The following is a 22419-nucleotide window of genomic DNA, read 5'->3' as shown; positions in this document are numbered from 1 at the left end:
GTCTACTGAAGTTGGGCGTAGGCGCAAATCGTTCTGCGCCCGGCCACTAAGTGCCTAGCGCTCGAGATCTACTCCTCCTAATGCGCTAACGGCTGGCGAACGCAACTGAATTTCTAGGCCAATGTTCTTAATCGCGGTGGATGCACACTCCAAGTGGCCGGAGGTAATAAAGATGTCTTCCACCAAAAAACAATGGGGTTAAGCACTACACGTCCGCCCCATACCATCCCGCCACCAATGGATTAGCTGAAAGGTTTGTCCAGGCCTTCAAGAAGGCCATAAAGGCCATGGGTAATGAAGACATAAATCTGCAACATAAGGTAGATAACTTCTTGTTTGCGTACAGGAATGCAACACATGTGGCTACAAACCAAACTCCCGCCATGATGTTTTTCAATAGAAGACTAAGATGCCGGCTGGATTTGATCAAGCCAAACATCAGAAGGGACGTAGAGAACCGGCAATTTCAAGGCATGAATGAAAGGCCAACTAGAACCTTCCAGATAGGTCAACAAGTTTTGGCCCGAGACTACCGTACCGAGAAATGGCAGCCTGGAACTATTTGCACACGACTAGGACCGCTGATGTATACCGTGGACATTGGTGAAAGCATAATAAGGCGCCATGCTGACCAGATCATAGAGTCATCCGAAAAGGGACAACCTACACCACAACTCTATACATCTAATGATGAAGCAGAGATACCCATAGTATCTACCTCCGATCCGGTGATACTGGAACCAGCTGAACCCGACACTGGCATTCAAGCCGAATCGACCTTGCCAAAAGAACCTACTACACCACCGAAAACTACTACACCACCGAGGCGTTATCCGGACCGAGTCAGGAGGCCTCCTCAGAGACTGAATCTGTGAACTGTTTTTACATGAAGTTGTGTATATATTTTGTTATGTTATGTTTAATGGGGAATATATACTGTTAAGCTAAAAAGGGAGGATTGTGGTGTATGTAACCGTTCCACCTTTAAGAGAACTATTTTAAGAGTTGCACTACTTTATCTTGGCTGCTGTATACTGTAATACCGGTGGTGACCACACCGGTATATAAGTGCTGTGTAATGCTTTATTGGGCAGTTCAGCCCTGACCTTCGACTAGTAAAGACCTGTTAAAATGTACTCTTGTGGTCTGTGTAGTAATTCTCATTATAACACACAGACTTAACAACAGTAGCATCGGAAGCTGATGAACCAACTGACGACACTCAGGAAAGGCGCTATCCAGAAAGGATTAGGAAGCCACCCCAAAGACGGAATTTATAAATTGACTATTTTCAGTTAATGTGCATGTTAAAAGTGTTAATTGTTAAATGAATGTTATGGTACTGTCAATCTAAAAGGTGAGGAATTGTAGTGTATGTACCTTTAAGCGGAGAACTACTTTTTACAGCTCCTGTATGCTGTAGTACCGGCAGTGACCACACCTGTTTATAAACCCTGAGTAGGGATCTGTACGTTTAGTTTTAGAGTAACCCTCATCCAGTAAATACCTGTTGATTGTTCCTGCAGTCTCGTGTCTGGTTATTAAAGGGCACACAACATCAAAAATACACGGATCTAACACGATACACTTACAGTCCCCTGATCCCCTTACTGCCCCCGATACTCTTACAGCCCCCTGATACTCTTACTGCCCTGATACCCTTACTTCCCTAATACCATTGCTGCCCCTGACTCCATTACTGTCCCTGATACCCGTACAGCCCCTGATACACTTATTGCCCTGATACCCTTACTTCCCTGATACCCTTACTGGCCATAACACCATTACTTTCCCTGATGCGCTTACTGCACCTGATACCCTTACAGCCCCTGATACCCTTATTGCCCTGATACCCTTACTTCCCTGATACCCTTACTGCCCCTGACACCATTACTGTCCCTGATACCCTTACTGCCCCTGATACCCTTACAGCCCCTGATGCCCTTAGTGCCCTGATACCCGTACTTCCCTGATACCCTTACTGCCCCTGACATCAGTACTGTCCCTCATACCCTTACTGCCCCTGATATCCTTACTGCTCCTGACACCATTTCTGTCCCCGGTGCCGTTAATGCCCCCTGATACTCTTACTGCCCCCTTATACTCTTACTGCCACTGATACCCTTACTGCCTCCTGATACTCTTACTGGCCCTGATGCTCTTGCTGCCCCCATCCACTTACTGCCCCCTGATATACTTACTGCCCCCTGATACTCTTACTGCCCCTGATATCCTTACTACCCCCTTACACCCTTACTGCCCCCAGATACCCTTACTGTCCCTGACAACCTTACTGCTCCTGTCACCCTTACTGCCCCCTGACACCCTTACTGCACCCTGATACCCTTACTGCCCCGTGATACCCTTACTGCCCCCTGATACCCTTACTGTCCCTGATACCATTACAGCCCCCTGACACACTTACAGTCCCTGATACCCTTACTGCCCCTGATACCCTTACTGCCCCTGATATCCTTACTGACCACTGATGCCCTTAATGCCCCCTGATAAACTTACTGCCCCCTGACACCCTTACTGCTCCTGACACCCTTACTGCACCCTGATACCCTTACTGTCGCTGATACCCTTACTGCCCCCTGACATCCTTACTGCCCCTGACACACTTCCTGCCCCCTGATTCACTTACTGTCCCTGATACCTTTACTGCCCCTGATACCCTTACTGTCGCCTGATACTCTTACTGTCACTGATACCCTTAATGCTGCAGACACCCTTACTGCCATCTGAAATCCTTACTGCCCCCTGATGCATTTATTGCCCCCAGATACCCTTACTGCCCCCAGACACACTTACTGCAACCTGATACCCTTACTACCCACTGACACAGTTACTGCTCCTGACAACCTTACTGCCCCCTGATACCCTTACTGTCCCCTGATATGCTTACTGCCCCCTGATGCCCTTACTGTCCCCTGATATGCTTACTGCCCCCTGATGCCCTTACTGCCCCCTGATACATTTACGGTGCCTGACACCCTTACTGCCCCCTGACACCCTTACTGCCCCTGATATCCTTACTGCCCCCTGATGCACTTACTGCCCCCGATAACCTTACTGCCCCCTGACACCCTTACTGCTCCTGATACTCTTAGTGCCCCCTGATAACCTTACTGTCCCTGATACAATCACTGCCCCCCGATAACCTTACTGCCACCTGTTATCCTTACTGCCCGCTGACACCCTCACTGCCCCTGACACCCTCTCAGTCCCTGATACCCTTACTTCCCTGATACCCTTACTGCCCCTGACACCATTACTGTCACTGATACCCTTACTGCTGCCTGATGCACTTACTGCCCCTGATAATCTTGCTGCACCTGATACCATTACTGCCCCCTGATACCCTAACTGCCCCTGATATCCTTACTGCCCCCTGATATCCTTACTGCCCCTGATACTCTTGATGCCCCAATACACTTACTGCTCCCTGATATCCTTACTGCCCCCGATATGCTTACAGCCCCCTGATACACTTACTGCCCTGATACCCTTACTTCCCTGATACCATTACTGCCCCTGACACCATTACTTTCCCTGATAGCCTTACTTTCCCTGATACGCTTACTGCCCCTGATACCCTTACTGCCCCTGACACCAGTACTGTCCCTGATACCCTTACTGCACCTGACATCCTTACTGCTCCTGACACCATTTCTGTCCCTGGTGCCGTTACTGCCCCCTGATACTCTTACTGCCCCCTTATACTCTTACTTCCCCTGATACCCTTACTGGCCCTGATGCTCTTGCTGCCCCAATCCACTTACTGCCCCCTGATATCCTTACTGCCTCCGATATCCTTACTGCCCCCTTACACCCTTACTGCCCCCTGATACCTTACTGTCCCTGACAACATTACTGCTCCTGACACCCTTAATGTCCACTGACACCCTTACTGCCCCCTGATATCCTTACTGCCCACTGATGCCCTTACTGCCCCCTGATACATTTACTGCTCCTGACACTCTTACTGCCCACTGACACCCTTACTGCCCCCTGATACCTTACTGCCCTCTGATGCCCTTACTGTCCCGGATACAATTACTGCCCCCTGATACACTTACTGCCCCCTGTTATTCTTACTGCCCGCTGACACCCTTACTGCCCCCTGACACCCTTAGTGTCCCTGATACCCTTACTGCCGACTGATAAACTTACTGCCCCCTGATACTCTTACTGCCCCTGATACCCTTACAGCCCCCTGATAATCTTACTGCCCTGATAATCTTGCTGACCCTGATACATTTACTGCCCCTGATATCCTTACTGCCCCCGATACTCTTACTGCCCCTTGATACTCTTATTGCCCCCTGATACTCTTACTGCCCCTGATACTCTCACTGCCCCAATAACCTTACTGCCCCCTGATACCCTTACTGCCCCTGATACCCTTACTGCCTGATGCACTTACTGCCCCCTAATATCCTTACTGCCCCCTGATACCCTTACTGGCCCTGATACACTTACTGCCCCCTGATACCCTAACTGACCCTGATAACCTTACTGCCCCCTGATATCCTTACTGCCCCTGATACACTTGCAGTCCCGATACATTTACTGCCCCCTGATATCCTTACTGCCCCCGATACTCTTACAGTCCCCTGATACTCTTTCTGCCCTGATACCCTTACTTCCCTGATACCCTTACTGCCCCTGACACCAGTACTGTCCCTGATAGCCTTAATGTCCCTGATACGTGTACAGCCCCTGATACCCTTACTGCCCTGATAACCTTACTTCCCTGATACCCTTACTGCCCCTGACACCAGTACTGTCCCTGATACCATTACTGCCCCTGATATCCTTACTGCTCCTGACACCATTTCTGTCCCTGGTGCTGTTACTGCCCCCAATACTCTTACTGCCCCTTATACTCTTACTGCCCCTGATACCCTTACTGCCTCCTGATACTCTTACTGGCCCTGATGCTCTTGCTGCCCCGATCCACTTACTGCCCCCTGATATCCTTACTGCCCCTGATACATTAACTGCCCCTGATACCTTACTGCTCCTGACACCCTTACTGGCCCTGATGCTCTTGCTGCCCCGATCCACATACTACCCCCTGATATCCTTACTGCCCGCGATACTCTTACTGCCCCCTGAAACTCTTACTGCCCCCTGATAACTTACTGTGCCCCTGATACACTTACTGCTACTGATACCCTTACTGCCCCTGACATCCTTACTGTCCCTGACACCCTTACTGACCCCTGAAATCCTTACTGCCCCCTGATCCACTTATTGCCCCCAGATAACCTTACTGCCCCTGAAACTCTTACTGCACCCTGATATCCTTACTACCCCCTTACACCCTTACTGCCCCCGATACCTTACTGTCCCTGACAACCTTACTGCCCCTGACACCCTTACTGCCCCCTGACACCCTTACTGCCCCCTGATATCCTTACTGCCCCCTGATATCCTTACTGCCCCTGATGCCCTTACTGCCCCTGATACATTTACTGCTCCTGACATGCTTACTGCCCCCTGACACACTTACCGCCCCTGATATACTTACTGCCCCCTGATGCCCTTAATGCCCCCTGATAAACTTACTGCCGCCAGACGCCCTTACTGCTCCTGACTCCCTTACTGTCCCTGATACCATTACTGCCCCCTGACACCCTTACTGCCCCCTGATACCCTTACTGTCCCTGATACCATTACTGCCCCCTGGCACACTTATAGTCCCTGATACCCTTACTGCCCCCTGATACCCTTACTGTCCCTGATACCATTTCTGCCCCCTGACAACCTTTCAGTCCCTTATACCCTTACTGCCCCTGATACTCTTAGTGCCCCCTGACAACCTTACTGTCCCTGACACCCTTACTGCCCCCTGATACGATTACTCTCCCTGACACCCTTTCTGCCCCCTGATATCATTACTGACCCCTGTCACCCTTACTGCAAAGTCTGTGGGTTGTGCAGTTAATAAATACACAGACTTCAGAAGTAACAAACAAACAGGTCTTTACTATTCGAAGGTCCGGGCGAATCTGCCCCAGCAATCCTGCTACAACACTTATATACTGGTGTGGTCACTATCAGTATTACAGTATACAGAAGCCAAACAAATAGTGCCACACCTAAAGTAGTTCCCTTAAAGGTGAACGGTTACATTCAATAGTTCCCTTAAAGGTAGACGGGTACATACACTACAATCCTCCCTTTTTAGCTTATTACTTACAGAGTCCCCGTTAAACATACATATCTTCAACTTCCTATAAACCAAATTACAGATATAATCTCGGTGGAGTCAATGTCATATAAAACAATTTACAAATATAATCTCAGTGGAAACAGTTCACAGGTTCAGTCTCTGCGGAAACAGTTCATAGATTCAGTCTCTGATCTTGACTCGTTCCGAACAACATTTCTTTGGTGTAGCCGGTTCACCTGGCTAGCGTGACTCCTCCATAGCCTTTTTCTTGACGTAACAGCTTGAACTTTCGTCCTGTTGAACCAGCAGTGCAGACTTTTACAACCAACTGGCTGTCTTGACATTTTCCAGTTTTTCAACTAATTTAGCTCCTTTCGTAATGTCCCGCCTGGAATGGTAGAAGTGCTAATATTTTAGACAGTTATTATCTTCTGCTTCTTCTTTTTCTTTTCTGCCTTTTTGAAGCTCTTGGAGCTCCTTTCTTGGCTGCCAGCTGCAGCGCCACCAACTCTCTATGTTCCTTAGACCTTAAGTGCTTCATCCAGATTTCAGCACTTTGAGAGTTTTCATCACAAGCTGGGCAGACCACATCCTCGTAATATTCAGTGTCACTCAACAGGTCATGGTAATATTCAGGTTCGTCCTGAGTTAGGCCAATGAGAGAGACTTCTTCTTCCTCCTCACCCGTCTGGACGTTAGCTGATGGTGGTTCCTTCCCTAAACATCTTTCTTGAAAAGCCTTCTTCATGCATTCATATTCATCCCGCTCTTCCTGGGTTATCTGCCATTCCTTCACGATGGACCTCATTTGTGAGTTCAATACCTTCCTTTCCATCGGTAATTGCGTTATCAGGCTATTTAACCCTTCTACTGAAGTAACGGTTTCCACCTTCTTCTGTTCACCTTGACGTGATTCAACGTACTTTTGGCATCCTTGTAAAATTTGTGTTGCCACCTCAGCTATCTCCGTGACTTTTGAGAGCTCCGAACTCGTTCCCCCTGAAGATTGAAGCTCGTGTTCAGATTGTTCCCCTTGCAGAGTCTTGTCCTTCAGCATATGAAGGAGTTGGCCGACCGTTAACTCTTCCCTGGGAACATGGTGGATCAGAGTCTTCTCCATTTCATCCACCTCTTTCTCCAATACTTCCACCTTACGTTCCTCTTGAACTTTGGCTTTCAGCGCTCGGAAAAGTTGCGCCCTGATGTTCTCTAGTTCATGTTCAGGGACCATTCTTACAGTGTCCTGTTCTTCCACTGAAAGGATTCCCAGTTGAATCTGTTCTTCAAGTTGTTGAACCTCGGTCATTGCCGCCTCATATTTGTCTTGGGTGTCCTTCAATGTTTTTATAAGTTCTTGGACATCCTGTCTTTCATGCTCTGCCATGGTTTTCACCTCTAATTGCTCATCCATGGATGGAGCTTCTATCGATGAGTCTGTCTTGGCCTTGAGCTCATCAAGAATTTCCTGCAGCCTTTGGACTTCTTGCTCATGTTCAACCTTTAGTTGTTCATATGCTTCTACTGAAACTAGCTTTTCGGAGGCTGCCAAGTTAACCCCCTCCAGAATTGTAGCCTGGGCCTCTTCATACTGTTCTTTCAACTTCTCACACTCTGCTTGTAAGGAGTCGTAAAGAAGAACTGGAATAAAATCCTGGCTCCCTGAAGATTCCTCTTCCTTTGGTTCATTCTGTAAATATTCTAGTTCCTGAACAGCATCAGGGGAATGTGATTGGTATTTGACCATGATGGCTCTATGGTCGTTCTCTGCTTGAGCTAGCTGTCTCTGTAGTCTTTCCAGGTTCCCCCATTCGGTGTCCCAGAACTTTTCCATATTTTTCATCTCCTGTACGAGACGGTCACTCAACTGTTCTAATTGTTGTCGTACTTTGACATAAGTTTGCGTCCGAGCTCGGTGTTCTTCCGTCATGGATGAATCCTTTGCTTGAACAGGCTCAGAATTCTCTGTCAACCTGGAGTTCTGCTCTGCAGCTTTATTCTTCTTGGTACCATAAGTCCTTCTGCATGTCTTTGTTTTCTTTCCCATCATCGGCAAGTCCCTTTTAGCCTTGTCTTCCATTTTCGACTTGGTCTTATCATCATCCATTTCAGAATCTGAGCTAATAGCTTGCACCGAGTCCTCCCTCATTATGGCTTTTAGGTAATGCCATTCCATGTCTATTTTCTTAATCCACTCCCGTCCTAGAAGTGGTGGTCCTCCCTCAGGTAATACGTACAAGCTCATTCTTGGGTGTTCTTTACCCCTATCTCTCACCTTGACTCTTATTTTCCCCACGGGGTATACGTTATGCCCCGTGTATGTCTGTAATACGAACTTGGTATTTCTTAAAGGTATGTGAGAGAATAGCCGGTGGTAGTCCCTTCGGTTGATGACTGATAGAGCTGATCCAGTGTCCAGCTCCATTCTTACTTGGACTCCAGCTATTTTTAGTATGACCCAGATGGCCTGTAGATCCGTTTCTTTACCCACATTGTGGATTCTCAGACTACCCAGCTCCTGGTTGTTTGGGTCTGAGTCTGAATTCTGTTCGTCTGAACTCTTCTCAGCCACCTTGTGTACCTTGTTGTACTTTTCTGGTGGTGGCTTCCTTTGATTATTGGTCTTTTTCCCGGACCGGCATACCTTCGCGATGTGACCCAGTTTGCCACATTTCCTACACTCTTGGTTCTTAAACCAGCATTGATTCTGGTCATGCGTTGTCTTCCCACAACGGTAGCATTTTGTTGTGCTTGAAGTAATTTGGTCCACCCCGAGTGCCGCCGCCTTTAGTTGCATTTCCGCCATTCCTTTCGCTGCGGCTTCGTGCAATGCAGCTATAAGGACAGCCCTGTCCAGTGTGAGGTCGTTCTCTTCCAGTAGTCGCTTCTGCGTCCCTTCTTTGGACAATCCGCATACGAACTTGTCCCGCAGCGCTTCTGTCAGATTCCCTCCGAACTGGCAGTATTTCGCTAGCCTACGCAGTTCGACCAAGTATTCCGCATTGCTTTCGTCTTTCTTCTGCGTTCTTGCGTAGAATTTGAATCATTCAGCCAGCATCAGTGGTGTGGGGTTCAAGTGGTCCTTCAGCACAGCCACAATCTCTTCGAAGGTCTGATCCACTGGTTTATTTGGTGCTATTAGATGCTTCAAGAGCCCGTATGTTTTTGCCCCCATCGAGTTTAGCAATGTTATCGCCTTGTCGTCTTCCTCTATTTTGTTGGCTTCGCAATAGATCTCTATGTGTTCCACGTACGTGGCCCAGTCTTCTACTTCAGAATTAAAGTCGTTAATATTCCCTCGCTTAGGCATCTTTCTTCCCTTGGGAGCAGCACCAGTATTTCTTTAAGTATTCTTATTTATTTGTTTGTTTCTAAGATGGCGGTTTTCCCGTGAAATCGGCGGTTTCCCGCTCTTTCCTTCTCTCCCCGCCCACTTCAATGGCGGTATGTCAATCAAGATGGCGGTTTTCCCACGAAAATGGCGGTTTCCCGCTCTTCCTTTCTCGTCCCGCCCACTTCAATGGCGGTTTCCCGCTTCTGGCGTCTTCTCCGCCTAATGGCGACTTCCCGCGTTTCTTCCCGGTGGAAGGGGTACGCTTCCCCCACAGTGGACAGGTTCAGCCGCTGGCTGGCTACCGCACAGCTCCCCTTACTTGGCTATGTCTTTTCCTCCCGCCCGCACGGCCCTACCGGCGCTGGTTACACCCCGTTAACGGAGGACAGTTCAGCCGCTGGACTGGCTCTCGCGCAGTCTCTCTCTCCGTACCCGGCTCTGTCGCTCTCTCACCCGCACGTTCGGTGCTACCGGCCCTGGGTACCCCATTGGTGGAGAACAGCTCAGCCGCTGGACTGGCTCTCGCGCAGTCTCTCACCCCGTTTTCGGCTGTGTCTCTCACCCACTCCCGCACGTTCGGTTTTGCCGGCTCTGAGTACCCCGTTGGTGGAGAACAGCTCAGCTGCTGGACTGGCTCCTCGCAGTCTCTCTCTCCACACCCGGCTCTCACCCGCACGGTTTCCGTTCGCCTCCCCAGCCCTCTCGCAGACCGGTGTTTCCCTCCCCGGCTGCGGCTGGGTTTCTCTTCCCGCGCCTACTCGCAGGCTCAGCGCTTCATGGCTGCGGTCGCTGCCCGGATTGTTCCCGCCGATCGCGGTCCGGCTGTCACCCGACGCCGTTGGACCCGACTTTTGGCCGGCACAGCTCCCCCTCGACCGAGGTCGAGTGCTCTGCCCTTATCCTCCGGATACTTCTACACCTTCCCCTACTCACAGTCTCTTCGGCCGCCTTGTTTCTTGCTGGTCGGCTCACTCCGCACCGTGGCAGAAGGGTAGTCAGTGCCTGTTGCTGATACAGCTTTTGTTGTTAGTCTTCCTGCTTTCTGTTATTGCAGCCTCGTGTTTTCTTTTGGTAGCACGACGAGGGCGGTTGTCTCTCTTCGACGCTCTTCGTTGCTTTTGGTAATCTTGCCGCAGGGTACAATTGGACTCGTCGCCACTGTAAAGTCTGTGGGTTGTGCAGTTAATAAATACACAGACTTCAGAAGTAACAAACAAACAGGTCTTTACTATTCGAAGGTCCGGGCGAATCTGCCCCAGCAATCCTGCTACAACACTTATATACTGGTGTGGTCACTATCGGTATTACAGTATACAGAAGCCAAACAAATAGTGCCACACCTAAAGTAGTTCCCTTAAAGGTGAACAGTTACATTCAATAGTTCCCTTAAAGGTAGACGGGTACATACACTACACTTACTGTCCCTCATACCCTTACTGCCCCCTGATACTCTTACTGCCCCTGATACCTTACTGTGCCCCTGATACACTTACTGCCACTGATACCATTACTGCCCCTGACACCCTTACTGTCCCTGATGCCCTTACTCTGCCTCTGATACACTAACTGCCCCTGATACCTTACTGCCCCTGACACCCTTACTACCCTGATGCCCTTACTGCCCCTGATACCCTTACTGTCCCTGATATACTTACTGCCCCTGATACCCTTCCTGCCCCTGACACCCTTACTGTCCCTGATACCCTTACTGCCCCTGATATCCTTACTGCCCCTGACACACTTACTGTATCTGATGCCCTTAGTGCCCCTGATACCCATACTGTCACCTGATACTCTTACTGTCCCTGATACCCTTAGTGCTCCTGACACCCTTACTGCCCCCTGAAATAGTTACTGCCCCCTGATCCGCTTATTGCCCCCAGATAACCTTACTCATAGAGTCATAGAGTCATAGAGTTATACAGCACAGAAAGAGGCCCTTCGGCCCATCGCGTCCATGCCGGCCATCAAGCCCAGTCTAATCTAATCCCATTTTCCAGCATTTGGTCCGTAGCCTTGTATGCTATGGCATTTCAAGTGCTCATCCAAATGCTTCTTGAATGTTGTGAGGGTTCCTGCCTCTACCACCCTTTCAGGCAGTGAGTTCCAGATTCCAACCACCCTATGGGTGAAAAAGTTTTTCCTCACATCCCCTCTAAACCTCCTGCCCCTTAACTTGAATCTATGCCCCTGTTGAGATACCGCGGCAAACGTGGGAGTCGAGACAGAGCTATTGAAAACACAACTGCTTTATTCTGACCACATGGCAAACAGGAACTAGAAAAGCCCGCGCATCCACTTAAATACTTCCCAGACAGGAAGTGCTCCCGGCAGCCTGTCCCTGCGGGAAACAAGTTGCTGGAGGAAAGGGCCCCCGGCTGGGGGCTTCTGCTTAGACTGTCTGTGCCGCTGTGAGCGGATTATGTCCAGTGGTGGCGTGTCGCCACAGAGCTCCCCCCAGAATCCGCTTAGGAGGAGTGGACGAGTCGTGACGGTGGTCTAATGGTTCTGCCGCAGCAGCTCTGAGTGGTCGCCGGTCTGGTTGGTTGGGTCGGGCGGTTCGCCGCCGGCTGTGCTGGCTTGCCGGGGGGATGGATTCTGGCTGGAGGCTGGGCCATGGGGACCTGTTCCCCTGGTTCTGTGTGTGCTGGTTTGAGCCGGTCGATGGAGACTGTCTCAACCCTGTCGCCGAGTCGCAGCTTGAATACCTTGTCCCCGGTTTGCAGTAGCTCGTACGGACCATCGTACGGGGGTCGCAGGGGCCCGTGGTGCGTGTCATGTCGCACGAAGACGAAGCGCGCCTGCTGTAAATTTGGCGGGACGTGAGGTGCGAGTTCGCCGTGTCGGTTGACCGGAAGTGGGGCGAACTGCTGAGCGGAAGAGAAAGAGTCGAGCCGCTGCTGCTCGGCCGACCAAGGCTTGGTAGGCTCCGGAAGGAATTCGCCTGGGATGCGCAGCGGTTGTCCGTAGACTAACTCCGCTGCCGAGGACTGGAGGTCTTCCTTGACCGCGGTGCGTAGGCCGAGTAGCACCCACAGTAGGCGGTCAGTCCAGGTTCTGTCCTGCAGGCCGGCGCGGAGTGAGGCCTTGAGTGACCTGTGGAAGCGTTCACAAAGTCCGTTGGCCTGCGGGTGGTACGCCGTGGTGCGGTGGAGCGTCACCCCGAGGTTGCATGCTGTGGCCGTCCAGAGTTCGGAGGTGAACTGGGCGCCTCTGTCGGGGGTTATGTCGGCCGGTACGCCGTACCTCGCAACCCAGGTGATAACGAACGCCCTGGCGATGTCGGCTGTGGTGGTGGAGGTCAGCGGCACTGCCTCAGGCCGGTGTGTGTAGCGGTCGACCATCGTGAGGAGATAAGTTTGGCATTGCGATGGCGGCAGGGGACCGACGATGTCGACGTGTATGTGGTCGAAGCGGCGGCTGGGTACCTCGAAGTCTCCCAGGGGTGCTTTGGTGTGCAGCTGTGCCTTAGCCCGTTGGCAGGCGAGGCAGGAGGTGGCCCAAGTCCGAACATCTCTGCTAAGGCTGCGCCAGACGAAGCGCTTGGAGAGGAGTTTGACGGATGCGCGGGAACCCGGGTGACAGAGCCCGTGGAGCACGTCGAAGATTCGGCGGTGCCAGGTCTCAGGGACGACCGGCCTGGGTTGGCCGAGTGAGACATCGCACGTGACTGCCGTGGCTTCGGGCCCATGCGCGACCTTGGCTAGCTGTAGCCCTGGCAGGCTGGTAGCCGCCGAGAGGAGGTCTGGGTCCGTGAGCTGGGCCGCTGCTAGTTGTGCGTAGTCGACCGCGAGGTGATTCGCACAGACTGCGGGACGGGAAAGGCAATCGGCGACCACGTTGTCTCTACCGGAGACGTGCTGAATGTCCGTAGTAAACTCGGAGACGGCCGCGAGCTGGCGTTGCTGCCTAGCGGACCAGGGTTCGGTGTGCTTGGCCATCGCGTATGTGAGTGGCTTGTGGTCCACATACGCGGTGAAGGGGCGGCCTTCCAGGAGGAACCTGAAATGGCGGACCGACAGGTTGAGTGCGAGAAACTCGCGGTCGAAAGTGGAGTATTTGACCTCCGGGGGGCGCAGTTGGTGGCTGTAGAAGGCAAGTGGCTGCCACGCACCATTGACCCACTGCTCGAACATGGCCCCGACCGCGTGGTCGGAGGCGTCGGTGCTGAGCGCAACCCGGGCATCGGCCCTCGGGTGCGCGAGCAGAGTGGCGTCGGCGAGCGTGTTTTTGGTGGCGTCGAAGGCGGCTGCCGTGTCAGTGGTCCAGGCTACGTCCATCTTGCCGGATTTTCCTCGGAGGGAGTCGTATAGCGGCTTCATAAGGGCTGCGGCTCTGGGGATGGACCTGTTGTAGAAGTTCACCATCCCGAGGAACTCCTGGAGGCCCTTGATGGTTGTGGGGTGGGGGAATTGCTGGACAGCCTGCACCTTGTTGGGCAGGGGGACGGCCCCAGCAGGGGTGATGTGGTGACCGAGAAAATCGATCTCGGTTAGGCCGAATTGGCACTTTGCCAGGCTGAGGATGAGCCCGTGTTGGGCTAGGTGCCCGAACAGGATGCGAAGGTGTTCGAGGTGTTCCTGTTTGGAGGAGCTGGCTACGAGAATGTCGTCTAGATAGACGAATAGGAAGTTCAGGTCCCGGAGGACTGAGTCCATAAGGCGCTGGAAAGCCTGTGCTGCATTCTTGAGGCCGAAGGGCATCCTCAGGAACTCGAACAGGCCGAATGGGGTGATGACGGCCGTTTTGGGGATGTCCGCGGTGTGTACGGGGTCTTGGTGGTAACCGCGCACCAGGTTGACTTTGGAAAAGACGGTTCGTCCGGCCAGTCGGGCCGAGAAGTCCTGGATGTGTGGCACCGGGTACCGATCGGGGGTGGTGGCGTCGTTGAGGCGGCGGTAGTCCCCGCAAGGGCGCCAGCCTCCGCCGGGCTTGGGGGCGATGTGGAGGGGCGAGGCCCAAGGGCTGCTGGAGCGTCGGATGATGCCGAGTTGTTCCATGTTGGTAAACTCGGCCTGCGCGATTTCCAGCTTGGCCGGGTTGAGTCTGCGGGCGTGGGCAGAAACTGGGGGGCCGGTGGTGGGGATATAGTGTTCCACACCGTGCTTGGCGGCTTTGGCCGAAAAGGTCGGGTTAGTGAGGGTGGGAAACTCAGCTAGGAGTGCCGAGTAGTCGTCCGTGGCTCTGGCGAGGCAGTAGGTCGTCGGGCCGGCCGTACGGGCCGGGGTAAAGGCGCCGGGGATGGGGGCCATAGTGTTGATGTCGACGAGGCCGTGCCTCGGAATGTCGACAAGGAGGCCGTGGGCGCGTAGGAAGTCGGCGCCGATGAGTGGGCAGAGGACCTTGGCTGTCACGAACTCCCAGCGGTAGCGGCGGCCCACGAGGTCGAGCGTGACCATGCGGGTGCCATATGTGCGGATTTCAGAGCCGTTGGCTGCAGCCAGTGTGATACCCCATGTGCCGCGTTGGATCTCGAGGGCGGAGGCGGGGGTGATGCTGTGCTGGGCCCCTGAGTCGCACAGAAATCGGCGGTTGGTTCTGTCATCAGTGACGTACAGTAGGGGCTCCTTCTGCCCCGCGGCCATCGCGGGGCCCGGTGCGGGGGGCGGTTTGAAGGAACATGGTGGCGTGCAGCGTTGAGCCCTAGCGCCAAAACGGGTGTGGTAGTAGCAGTGACCCGGAGTGGTAGGGCGGTCGGGCCTAGCGGCCCGGGAAGACCGCGTGGTCATTGCCGTGAGGTCGGGCGCGACGTCGTGAGCGGCCTGTGCAGAGAGCAGCCGGTCGGCCTTTTCGGCTATCTCATTCAGGTCCGTGGAGTCAGACTCCACAAGGAGCGGGCGGATGCTGGCGGGGAGCTGCCGAAAGAAAAGCGTGCGAAAAAGGGCGCCGGGATTTTTGTCGTCTGAGAGGGACAGCATGTGGGAAAGCAGGTCTGATGGTGAAGCGTCACCAAGGCCGGGGAGGTCCAGGAGTTGGCAGTGGCGCTGGTAAGAGGACGTTTGAAATTTTTTAAGTAGCGCAGCCTTCAGATGCTCGTACTTGCCCTCCGTTGGTGGATTCTGCAGCGCTGCCCAAACCTTGGGGACTGTAGCGTAGGTGAGCGAGGCGACGAGGTAGTCGTACTTCATGGCGTCGACTGTAATGCCTTTCAGCCGGAATCTGGACTCAGCTTGAACGAACCAGGCTTCGGCGAGGTTCTCCCAAAAGTCAGGTAATTTAACCGTGACTACGTTTGTATCCGCCATGCTAGCTTAGGATTCGTCCTGAGCGTCGGGGTCACCAGTGTTGAGATACCGCGGCAAACGTGGGAGTCGAGACAGAGCTATTGAAAACACAGCTGCTTTATTCTGACCACATGGCAAACAGGAACTAGAAAAGCCCGCGCATCCACTTAAATACTTCCCAGACAGGAAGTGCTCCCGGCAGCCTGTCCCTGCGGTAAACAAGTTGCTGGAGGAAAGGGCCCCCGGCTGGGGGCTTCTGCTTAGACTGTCTGTGCCGCCGTGAGCGGATTATGTCCAGTGGTGGCGTGTCGCCACACCCCCTTGTTATTGACCCCTCTACTAAGGGGAAAAGTTCCTTTCTATCCACCCTATCTATGCCCCTCATAATTTTGTATACCTCAATCAAGTCCCCCCTCAGCCTTCTCTGCTCCAAGGAAAACAACCCCAGCCTGTCCAGTGTTTCTTCATAGCTGAAGCGCTCCAGCCCAGGTAACATCCTGGTAAATCTCCTCTGCACCCTTTCCAAAGCAATCACATCCTTCCTATAGTGTGGTGACCAGAACTGCACACAGTATTCCAGCTGTGGCCTTACCAGCGTTTTGTACAGCTCCATCATAACCTCCCTGCTCTTATATTCTAAGCCTCTTCTAATGAAGGCAAGAATCCCATATGCCTTTTTAACCACCTTATCCACCTTTTCTGCTGCCTTCAGGGATCTATGTACCTGCATGGTGTGGAGATGCCGGAGTTGGACTGGGGTGGACAAATGTAAAATGTCACACAACACCAGGTTATAGTTCAACAGCTTTATTTGAAATCACAAGCTTTCGGAGTGCTGCTCCTTCATCAGGTGAAGTGGAGAAATTCTTGACGAAGGAGCAACACTCCAAAAGCTTGTGATTTCAAATGAAGCTGTTGGACTATAACCTGGTGTTGTGTGACTTCTTACATATGTACATGCACACCAAGGTCCCTCTGATCCTCTGTCTTTCCTAGGCTCTTACCATTCCTTGTGTATTCCCTTGCCTTGTTAGTCCGTCCAAAATGCATCACCTCACACTTTTCAGGGTTAAATTCCATTTGCCACTGTTCCGCCCTTCTGACCAACCCATCTATATCGTCCTGTAGCCTGAGGCTTCCAGCCTCGCTATTTACCACCCCACCAATTTTCGTGTCATCTGCGAACTTACTGATCATACCTTTTACATTCACATCCAAATCATTAATGTAGACCACAAACAGCAAGGGACCCAGCACCGATCCCTGCGGTAGCCCACTGGACACAGGCTTCCATTCACAAAAACAACCTTCCACCATCACCCTCTGCCTTCTGCCACTAAGCCAGTTTTGGATCCAATGTACCAAGGCACCCTGGATCCCATGGGCTCTTACCTTCCTGACCAGTTTCCTATGCGGGACTTTTTCAAAAGCCTTACAGAAAACCATGTAAACCACAGCCACTGCACTACCCTCATCCACACACCTAGTCACCCCCTCGAAAAATTCAATTAATTTGGCTACCCCTAATTAATCCCTGCCTCTCCAAGTGGAGACCAATTCTGTCCCTCAGAATTTTTTCCAATAATTTCCCTACTACTGATGTTAGGCTCACTGGCCTGTAATACCCTGGTTTATCCCCACTACCCTTCTTGAATAATGGTACTACGTTAGCAGTTTTCCAGTCCTCTGGCACATCCCCTGTGGCCAGAGATGTTCTGAAAATTTGTGTCAGAGCCCCTGCAATCTCCTCCTTTGCCTCACATAGTAGCCTGGGATACATCTCGTCCGGGCCTGGGGATTTATCCACTTTTAAGCCTGCTAAAACCGCTAGTACCTCCTCCCTCTCGAAGCTAATATGCACAAGTATATCACAGTCCCCCTGCCCGATTTCTATGTCGACATCGTCCTTCTCCATAGTGAACACAGATGAAATAAATTCATTTAAAACCCCACCTACATCCTCTGGCTCTACACACAGTTTGCCACTTTGGTCCCAAATGGGCCCAACTCTTTCCCGAGTTATCCTCTTGCCCTTAATCTATCTATATATATAAATCGGTCCTTCTGTCTGTCCTTCTGTCCTTCTGTCTGTCCTTCTGTCTGTCTGCACGTGTGCGTCTGGGCGGCTATGCGCTCGAAAGTTACAGGGCGTACCTACGCGTGCGTTACGTCAAAAGAAAGCTTACCTTTCCAAAACGGTTTTAAGCATATTTACGTTTTGGCTGGGCTAAAATCGCGCCCGCGGTATCCGAAAAACCTTAATGTTCCGCTCATTAGCATCTCATTATCCGCTCATTAGCGACAGAGTGACCTCGAGGTCGACCAATTGTACGCCGGCTTGCTGCCGCATGCGGCCGGGCCCTCCTACGGTCGAGTGACGGGGCGATTGACCAATCCTGTGCTTTGGTCACCTGACGGTCGACCAATCGATGCGTGTGTGGGCGGGCCTTATCATTCTGAACCGAGGTGAGTAGCCGCCATCTTGATTCCAAACTTTTCCTTTCTTTTTCCCGCTTTCTGCGTCTTTAAAAAAAACGTTGCTTTTAAAACACATTTTGCTTTTAAAAAAAGTTAATTACTTACTAAATCTTTTATCTAATCTCATTCATTTTCCTACCTTTCCCTGTTTTTCCAGGTAGGCCTCGAAGCCTCGGCCTCACCTCCGCACCCACGCCCGAGCTAGGCACCTCCCGGCCCCAGTCAACAAGCGGCCCCCGATCGCCGCCAACTTTGTGAAGGCTGGAGGGGCGGGCCTCAGCCGAGCGCTGCTACTGCCGCCATCTTAGTAAAGGTTGCGCGCGCAGCAGGTGCAGCTGAGACGCGGCGTCTCTCTCTGTTCCCCGCTCGGCTCGGGTGGGGGGCGGGGCTCTCAGGAGTGCGGATCTCGGGCGGGGCTTGGAGAGCAGGAAGGGTTACCCCGGCAACCGGGCCCGCCGGCCGTCTCTCACAGCCGCAATCGGCGCTCTTGAAGCCAGCTCGGGAGGGCGGGGCCATGTCAGTGCGTGGGGCGGCACGGAGCTCCGTGGAGCCATCGCCGGCGCTGGGCTCGGGTGCTTTGTGGCCTGCGGCTGAACAGCGGCTGCGGACCTCGAGCTGACTGGGGCGCTGGACTCGGCTGGGCCATGTCTTTGCGGGTGTTCGCCTCGGCCAACGGCATCAGGGTGACGGCCGAGGCCGTCAAATGCGTCCAAGGGAACGCGTTCATCCAGATGCCGAGGCCCGGGCCCCGGGGCGGAAAGAGAGATTGGAGCGGGGGATGATGGCTCGGGCAGGGGAGAGGGAGAGGGGATAGGCACGGGGGGAGAGAGAGGGGGGAGGAGGGGAGGAGGGGGAGAGGGAGGAAGGGGGTAGGGAGGTGGTGAGAGGGAGGAGGAGGGGGGAGAGGGAGGAGGGGAGGGGAGGAGGGGGGGAAGAGGGAGGGGGAAAGAGGGAGGGGGAAAGAGGGAGGGGGAGGGTGGGGGGGAAAGAGGGAGGGGGAGGGGAGGGGGGAGGAGGGGGGAAAGAGGGAGGGGGAAGAGTGAGGGGGGAAGAGGTAGGAGGGGGAGGGGGGGAAGAGGTAGGAGGGGGAGGGGGGGAAGAGGTAGGAGGGGAGGGGGGGAAGAAGTGGGAGGGGGAGGGGGAAGAGGTAGGAGAGGGATGGGGAAGAGGTAGGAGGGGGAGGGGGGAAGAGGTAGGAGGGGGAGGGGGGAAGAGGGGGGAGGGGGGAAGAGGTGGGGGGGAAGAGGTAGTAGGGGGAGGGGGGAGAAGAGGGGGAGGGGGGAAGAGGTAGGAGGGGGAGGGGGAAGAGGGGGAGGGGGAAGAGGTAGGAGGGGGAGGGGGGAAGAGGTAGGAGGGGGGAAGAGGTAGGAGGGGGAGGGGGTAAGAGGTAGGAGGGGGAGATGGGGAAGAGTTAGGAGGGGAGGGGGAAGAGGTAGGAGGGGAAGAGGTAGGGGGGGAAAGGTAGGAGGGGGGGAAGAGGTAGGAGGGGGAGGGGGGGAGAGGTAGGAGGGGGAGGGGGGGAAGAGGTAGGAGGGGAGGGGGAAGAGGTAGGAGGGGGAGGGGGAAGAGGTAGGAGGGGGAGGGGGAAGATGTAGGAGGGGGAGGGGGGAAGAGTTAGGAGGGGGAGGGGGAGGAAGAGGTAGGAGGGGGAGGGTGGGGAAGAGGTAGGAGGGAGTCGGCGTTTCATCAATTAGGGGCATTTCCTAATTAAGAAAATGTCACAGAAGCGGATACAGATTTATTGGCATCATTCGAACAACCAGCAAAGATTCAGCATCAAACTATGTCTGAGTTTCTGCTTCACACAGGCGGTCAGAAGCTGCAACGTAAGACTTCAAGCATTACTAACTATACCCTGGATCCCAAATATTAACCAGAATTATATTCAATGTTAGAAGTATTTTAAACTACATAAAATTTAAATGTGGAACAAGTAACAGTATTTTGAAATTATTGAATCACAGATTAAAAGCCTTAAGAAAGTGGCTCCTGATTCCTCCGGTCAGAGGTTAGCTGGCTTCATTGTCCTATAACACAATCATCTCAATATAACCCACGGTCACCGCGGCTGGGCTCTAAGTCCAAGCCCTTCCCCGCGGTCTCAACCGTCCCGCCGACTTCACAAAATGGCGGCTGCCCTTCACCCACCGGGCTCTGAGTCCAGCCCCTTCCCTCACTCTCACCTTCCCTGTTAAGTCTGTGTGTTATAGTGAGAATTACTACACAGACCACAAGAGTAAATTCAACAGGTCTTTACTGGTTGGAGGTCGGACTACACTGAATACAATATTATTACACTGTGCTTATATACCGGTGTGGTCACCACCGGTATTACGTATACAGCAGCCAAAGAAAGTAGTACCCTTCTTAAGGTGGACCAGGCTTAAGTTCTCTTAAGGTGGAACAGGTTACATACACCACAATCCTCCCTTTTTAGCTTAACAGTCATATCCCCAAATAAACATAACATATATACATATATAACTTCAGGTATAACAGTTCAAAGGTTCAGTCTCTCAGGAGGCTTTCTGATTCGGCTTGGATAACGCCTTTCAGTGGCCTCTGATTCTTGTTGTTGAGGTGCCTCCTCTAGTTGGTTGCCAATGTATTGGGTGTCATCATCATCAAATACATTCTCGGCCGAGGTAGATGCTTCAGGTTCATGAACGTCTTCCACAGCTGTCTCTGTCACAACCATGGGTTCGACCCTTGCTCTCGACTCTACCCGTTGATCCGCATGACGCCTTATCACATTATGACCAATATCTACGGTGTATATCAGAGGTCCTTGTCTGGCCCGGATTGTTCCGGACTGCCATTTGTTGTTTCCATAGCCCCTTGCCATCACTGGTTGTCCTACGTCGAAAGTTCGAGTGGTCTTGCTGTTAATATGCCGAAACTGTTTGTTTTCCACTTCCCTCCGCACATATGGTTTTAACAAGTCCAACTTGGACCGCAACCTTCTGTTATAAAACATCATAGCAGGACTTTGGTTAGTCACGGCATGATCGGCGTTTCTATATGACATCAGGAACTTATCGACCTTGTGTTGCAGCGGAATCTGATCATCATTCATGGCCTTAATAGCCTTTTTGAATGTCTGGACAAATCTTTCAGCCAACCCGTTTGTCGCCGGATGATATGGGGCAGAGGTATAGTGTTTAACTCCATTCTTCTTTAAGAATTGTTGGAATTCTTCCGATACAAACTGTGGTCCGTTGTCCGAACAGATCTGTTCTGGCAATCCGTTCCTTGCGAATATTGTTCTTAACACCGCAATTGTCTTTTCTGAAGTAGTGGTATTCATCTTGATGACTTCTGGCCATTTGGAATGTGCGTCCACCGCGATTAGGAACATGGAGTCCATGAATGGACCAGCAAAGTCAATGTGTACGCGTTGCCATGGGGCTGAAGGCCATTCCCATAGGTGTAGCGGTGCTATCGGAGGTGCATTTTGCACTTTTTGACACCCAGCGCAGCTTTTCGTTAACTCCTCAATCTGTTGGTCAATACCCGGCCACCATACGTAAGCCCTAGCAAGACTTTTCATTTTAACTCCCCCCAGAGGACCTTCATGTAGTTCTTTTAAAACTCTTTCCCTTAACTTGGGAGGAATAATCACTCTTGTCCCGTACATCAAAGTACCATGGCAGGCGGACAGCTGGTCTCGCCTTGCCGAGAATGCCGGTAACAGAGGATCACCCCGTGTTGGCCATCCTTTCACTGTCACCTCGTAGACTCTGGACAGTGTCGGGTCGTTCCTGGTTTCTCTTTCAATACTTGCGTTGGTGACAGGTAAACACTCGATAATGGTCGAATGAAATAACTCAACAGGGTCAACTTCCGTCGTGTCTTCATCTTCAGGTAGTGGCAGGCACGACAGGCCATCAGCATTGCCATGCTGTTTCGTACCTTTGAATTCTATCTGATATTGATGTGCCCCTAAGAAAAGAGACCATCTCTGGAGACGCTGTGCTGTCATCACCGAAACACCCTTCTTAGGGTTAAAAATGGACACCAATGGTTGATGGTCCGTCAGAAGTGTGAATTTTTGGCCCTGTAGGTAATGATTAAACTTCTTCACTCCCCATACAAGGCTAAGGGCCTCCCTATCGATCTGCGCATAGTTGCGCTCAGCGGAGGTCAATGATCTGGATGCAAACGCGACTGGCCTTTCCGTGCCATTTGGCAATTTATGTGAG

The sequence above is a fragment of the Somniosus microcephalus genome, chromosome 6 (assembly GCF_052327205.1).
Source record: "Somniosus microcephalus isolate GS21.2 chromosome 6, FLI_Smic_1.0, whole genome shotgun sequence".
NCBI lineage: Eukaryota > Metazoa > Chordata > Chondrichthyes > Squaliformes > Somniosidae > Somniosus > Somniosus microcephalus.
Note: the sequence above shows the minus strand (reverse complement) of the source record.